Raw genomic sequence first — 6,062 nt, 5'->3', positions numbered from 1 at the left:
GGAGCACTGAGATAACACAAAAGTGAACAGTGAGGAGAAACAAAAACGATATTCAGCTGCAGATGCAACGTTCAGTTACTTGCGAAGGGATTAAGCCTAGGGTAGTTGCCTGCCATGTTGGCTGACTGACTTTCATCATTCCTTAATTACACGTTTTATTTCACAAGAAACAATTTACCTTGAATCGTACCGCACATGCTGCCTGTGGTATCTCTTACAGTCATTTCCAAAGCTGAGTTCATATACAGCAAAATAATTATAGACGTCACCCATACCACGCGTGGAGACCCAGTGGTCGCGAACTTCCCGTAGAGTACATATGTGTGACGGCGCAGCTTGTTCGGTTTGTCACTGTAGCGCGTTTTATATTCTTTAATTTTCTTGTAAATCTATGTATTAGCGAACGCATAAACCCCAGCACTTCGCTAACGCATTGAAAAGCTTATAGACAGTTTGCTAATGCTAAGTACGATGCGAACGCCTGATGAACCTATAGAAAGTTTTCTGTCATAAAGAAAGTGTCTGAGTGCTCCAGAAGCTTTCTATGTTCCGGAAATAATTTGGCCATCCTGCCACTAGAAGTTCCACACAAAATTATTGGCATAGAGCGTCGGTCTAGATAAGTTGCATTTCTGAAAACAAAGGAGGAGGGTGCTATGCATAAGAAATGCCGATTTTATGACAATACAGCCGAAGCATATTAAACAAACTAAATGTAACAAAAGAAAGACACGACGAAACGGATTAATACAGCTACTGTTCACTGTCCGAATCATCGAATGACATTCGTCGACAGTCATCTGCTGAAAAGCTGCCCCCAACTTTTGTGTTACGACAAGGCTCACGTCAGGAAAGAAAATTGGGGGGTGGGGCTGGAGGGAGGGGAAGGGGTGTTGTCGTCGTAGTCGCTAAATACATCACTGAGCTCATTTGCACACTGAATGCTACAGAACTGGCTATCATATTTTGCCAACGCGTACACTCTTGGGACGGCGCCGTCGCATCTGCGTGACATCACGTTTTATTGCTTGTCAAGACATCAGCGGAGGCGAGTGTGGGACTTTCTACTCAGCACGTAGCAGGGGGCGGAGTACAGCAAGTGCAATTATGTATATTCCTGAGTATGTACACTCGAACGAAGTTATAACGTAGTGCTCGGGACCTCAGAAATTCTTCGTAAGACGTGTTGTTCGTTGTAAATGTCGCGCACCGTATCGCTCACACTATAGAGAAGGCTAAGAACGATTAATATAAGATAAATGTTATCTTAAACATAATTGGAAAACTACTTAATGAAATAAGTCGCTAACTTTCTTGTCCACACACAAATGTTTGTGACAGAATGTGGGACTGCAGTGAACCTTATAATATTGCGCCGAGGTTCATAGCGTGCTGCGCGGGCAGCTGCGAATAGCAGAGGCGCAGATTTTGTGATGGCGCTATCCCCTCCTTTGCCGTCAAAAAGCGCGGCTCGGTCACAAGATGTTTGTCACTATTGATTTCGCAGGCATATTCGCGTTATTTCCACCCTACCTGACCTTGAAGGCGTCGTCGGTCGTCACATCGCCATCGATTGCGACGTATACTTTAGCCGTCTGCCGCGCTGATGAACCAAAGAGTGCATGTGCTCAGTGATTCCTGGAGCAGCGCAGGAGGACTACTTATGGCAATGGCGCGCTCGTCAGTTGCGTCACTAGCGCTAACGCTAACTCTCGCGCAGAGCGCACCACGATGACCTTTGCGATGGGCGCTGGCGGCACCGCTGAGGCAAATCAGCCATTCGGGAAGCCTGTATTTCTTCGTTTGGGAGGCAAATTCGTTGTAGTGGTCTTGGCTGTTTGTAGAGGCGTTCTCGATGCATACCAAAGATACGTATTCTGCCGGGATATGGTACATCATCCGCTGTACAGGTAATTTCGTTGTAAATGCGTCCGTAGTAAGGGCGAGTGGTCTCTATCGGACTGTATCGATGCAAAAAGAGGCTTCAATTTTCGCTTCGATTCGTTCGAGCTATGTAGTTAGGCATTGAATTATGCTAGTCTGCATGAAGCCTCGAGTAGGAATTCGTGCAGCTGTGGCCACGTTTTGGCGGGAAAGGAATGTTAAAACTTCCTTGTACTGAAAATAGGGAGGGCGCAATATAATTGTATAGCTGCTCGATAACAATACAGAGACTTGCACCGAGGTCTTACAGGCAGAGCTTCAATAGATAAATAAATAAATAAATAAATAAATAAATAAATAAATAAATAAATAAATAAATAAATAAATAAATAAATATCAGTGACTCAGTGAGTGAGCGATGGCTTCCAAGCGCTGTCGAGGCGCCTAGTTGGAGGGCGACCAAAGCACAGATTTGTATTGCTGTTCCCGTAAAGCAGACGTCAAGAAAACAGAAGTAAGCATCCTTACATTTTATTTTCGCACCATTTATGGTACGCTGAAACGATGAATAGCACACGTAAGCATCAACGAAAGATCGCAGCGTGCTGAGAAAATCTGAAAACTATCTCCATAGAAAATAGTAGTTTTCGGCCGGATTTTGAACAAGTTACCGCGAGGCAAGATTACGCAACGAGAGCCCATTGCACACGTTTCAACGTACCAGGATTTCATCGTATTGAATGCATGCGAGGTTGTGGCTTCAGCCCCGCAGGCTGAAATGCGGCGACCGTGTACCGTAGTGCTTAAATACAATGGCTGCTTTCACCATCGCTTTCACCAGAGCGAAGGCCACAATGGAAACAAGGAAAATATCTTTCTCACACTTCCTCTTGAAATAAAAACAGCATTCTTTCGCACCGTTTGCTTCCCTGTTTGCTTTCGTGTTTTTCATTGGGAGTACATTGGCTGACAAAAAGGCAATGGGCGTAATTATGGGCGTAATTACGGTACTTGGTGAATGTTTGCGTCACGTGCGCTAGACGCTATGACCCTCATCAGGCTAGCTTGCTAGCACACAAAAAACAAAAACAAAAAAAAGACAAAAAGGAAAATAGGACGTTGAGGTAATTTCAGGAGCACACAGTTACTGCTGACGAAGCGCCTAAGTACTAAGCAAAGTTTTAATGAAGAAACAACATTGTGGAAATGTGGCTAAACGAGTTGAAGCTTTTATGCCAGACATGAAAGAACGTGGCGAGGGAAGCACATAGCACGCACTCTACACTAATTTCTTTGCATAATTTATTCGTAGTCCCCATTCAGCTGTAACAGACGAACTGAGTGAGAATTACGAATACTTCACATTTTCCGGGTACCCAGAACATGCAGTGAAGAGTCTGATATGAACGCTGTTCCGACTGATTTGAATATTATTCGCAGCTAGACGGACGCTTACACACTCTCGTTACATCAGAGTGGCTACGTTTAAATCGGGCCTTTGACTTAAGAAGCAATGTCCGTGATCGCTTGCGGGTGGTGACAGCCTTAACAAGTTCGTTCCTCACCAGAATAATTTACTCAAATGAATACGGGCAATGGGTACATAAGCGGCTGCCGAAAGCTTTTTTGGGATCGCGAATTGGCTATGACGCCATGTATATAGAAAATCCAATATTTGGTAAAAAGGTGGCTACAGAAAAAAAAGATCAGCTTCGAGAAAATTTACAGGTCCTTAATTCACACTTGAGCGACACTATGACAACAGCAGTAACATGACCTGCCCAGCCAATCCTTTGATTACACAGCGTCCATGTTACGAACTGCAGTGGTGTTTTTGATTTGTCGCCCCAGTCTACCCGGGTTTGTTCGAAAAACTGCGCGCGCCAACGCTTACTGTCTGAAAGCCGCGCCTCAGGCAGCCTTGGTCAGCCTTGGGCAGTTCGCGACGACAAAGCAACTCTTTCCAGCAAACATAAACTTTGTGTGAAATAGAGTTATCTAGGGTTATTACTAAGTATAGCTGATAGCGGCAGTATGACACATACCTAAATGCTTTGCGAGCACGCTATTTATTCCACGTGCATCTACCTCTGCTCGCAGATTTGTCATAGCCTTCCGACTCGCTTTCGCTAAATGTCGGTCGCATTTCTATTCCAGACAAATGGGCTAAATTCTGCACACACGTACAATACTCATATCGCTCCTGAGTGCACGCACACGTAATTCATTGCAGAATCAGCCCTAAACTCACTGTAAGGCAGCATTGATTGTTTGTGTACTTCCTGAGTTTCGCGAGTCGCCCGCGTGTTTTGTGTATGGAGAGGGGGTCCACTCCCCTACACTTCCGAGGGGCAACCGTTTGTGTTTTATGAGGGGTCAGACGGCCCGCGTGGTGTCGGCTGACGAGTCACGGCGCAGTGCGGATTAGGGGAAGGCGGTATTGTGCGCAGTGAGTTGGGATTCCGCCGACGGCCATAATAGGTCCACACAGACGAACCTTGAATGGGACTGCCGTACGCGGTGTTGTGGCGCCTACTCCCGAGTCTCTGGCTGGCTGGAGATGCAGCCGAGGTTTAGAACGACCTAGCAATATTGACCACGTGCTGCATGTACGGAGTGGGGTTCTACTCCCCTTCGCGTCCGCGAGGCAACCACCAGGATTTGTTACTGAGTGCTGAGAAAAGCCCGCGTGGTGTCAAATGACGACTTACAATGTGTGCTGTAGAGAAGCATTGCGCATGGGAGGAGCGCATTTGGAGAACGTCGTCCTGTAGACGCGCATTCGGAGAACGTCGACTTGTAGACAATAAGTTCGGATGCCATGGACGGTCATAATTCTCCCACGCGCACAAACCTTGAGTAGAGCTGCGGTACGCGGTGTTGAAGCCCCGGCTTCCGAGACATTTGCGGGGTAGAGACGCCGCCGAGGTTTGAGACGGCCTAGCAATAAATGGTGCGGACGTGGCATGTTTTGCTGAGGCTGTCACGGACTAAGTAGAAATGACAGGGGAACAGAGTTTTAGGAAGAAGAAAAACAGTTTTGTTTTCAATATGTTTACTTTTAAGAGTAAGCCCATTCCTCTGGGTTGTGGCTTATGAAACGTTTAACTCTCATTGGCAACTTCATCTGTGGGACGGGACTGCGGTGCTACCGCCTTTTTTCTATGTCCGTTTGAGCTGTAATAATCGGGAAGATATGCTGTCCCTCAGACGGGGCTGAAATCAGGATTGTTGGTATATCAGTGAGGCTCCATACCATGTACATTAAAACGAGACTAGGCTGAAATCAGGACTGCTGATAGATCAGTGAGGTCCACTCAAATGTAGGTTAAATCAACCATGTAGGTTAAAACGAGTCTGGCCTCTAACAGTAATCAAAATAAGGAAAAAAAAACGAGGGCTCAGTAATTTTTGCTAGGCTTTTATTTGAACCAGGAACGTGAATGCTTTGCTACACATTACACTTAACATTCTCATTATTTTCGCTGACCTTGAAGATGATGTTTTGTACAGTTGTTTTAGAACATTGAATATATAGCAAATAACGGCATAACTATGAAAAAACCTATGAAACGCTTGAATAAATAACTTTCTACAATGACTGTAATTAGGTTACAGAGAAGTAACATTTGTCGTTAGTTTACCACGAGATGCTCCCTAGATGAAATATAAACACTATGCTCGCATAGGTCACCAAGGAGACCGGAGAACAGCAGCTGTATGCTATCATCATCATCATCATCACCATCATCATCATCATCATCATCATCATCATCATCATCCTGGTTACGCCCACTGCAGGGAAAAGGCCTCTCCCATACTTCGCAAACTACCCCGGTCATGTACTAATCGTGGCCATCTCGTCCCTGCAAACTTCTTAATCTCATCTGCCCACCTAACTTTCTGCCGCCCCCTGCTACGCTTACCTTCCCTTGGAATCCAGTCCGTAACTCTTAATGACCATCGGTTATCTTCCCTCCTGATTACATGTCCTGCCCATGCCCATTTCTTTTTCTTGATTTCAACTAAGATGTCATTAACTCACGTTTGTTCCCTCACCCAATCTGTTCTTTTCTTATCCCTTAACGTTACACTCATCATTCTTCTTTCCATAGCTCGTTGCGTCGTCCTCAATTTAAGTAGAACCCTTTTCGTAAGCCTCCAGGTTTCTGCCCCGT

The sequence above is a fragment of the Dermacentor andersoni genome, chromosome 4, assembly GCF_023375885.2.
Source record: "Dermacentor andersoni chromosome 4, qqDerAnde1_hic_scaffold, whole genome shotgun sequence".
Taxonomy (NCBI): domain Eukaryota; kingdom Metazoa; phylum Arthropoda; class Arachnida; order Ixodida; family Ixodidae; genus Dermacentor; species Dermacentor andersoni.
Note: the sequence above shows the minus strand (reverse complement) of the source record.